The sequence below is a fragment of the Oryzias melastigma genome, linkage group LG11 (genome assembly GCF_002922805.2).
Source record: "Oryzias melastigma strain HK-1 linkage group LG11, ASM292280v2, whole genome shotgun sequence".
In the NCBI taxonomy this organism is placed as follows: domain Eukaryota; kingdom Metazoa; phylum Chordata; class Actinopteri; order Beloniformes; family Adrianichthyidae; genus Oryzias; species Oryzias melastigma.
Genome location: NC_050522.1, coordinates 22,771,305 through 22,771,511, shown reverse-complemented (window position 1 = coordinate 22,771,511; position 207 = coordinate 22,771,305). Strand labels below are relative to the sequence as shown.

The 207-nt window shown below is 30.4% G+C and overlaps 1 protein-coding gene across 1 annotated transcript in view; it reads right to left on the bottom strand.

Annotated features, from left to right (window-relative positions):
* LOC112162444 (glutamate receptor ionotropic, kainate 5) overlaps window positions 1-207 on the bottom strand; it is a 104,825-nt gene that overhangs the window by 86,184 nt on the left and 18,434 nt on the right. The window lies entirely within an intron of this gene.

Here is a 207-nt window from a genome sequence, read left to right as displayed (position 1 = left end):
GAGTTTAGCTAATATTTCAGCTACAAGCTAGCTATTTTGCTTAATTTAGACATTTGTTTTGTCTCTGAGACCAATTTTGGAGTTTAGCTAATATTTTAGCTACATGCTAGCTATTTTGCTTAATTTAGACATTTGTTTTGTCTCTGAGACCAATTTTGGATATTTCAGCTACATGTTAGCTATTTTGGCTAATTTAGGATTTGTTTT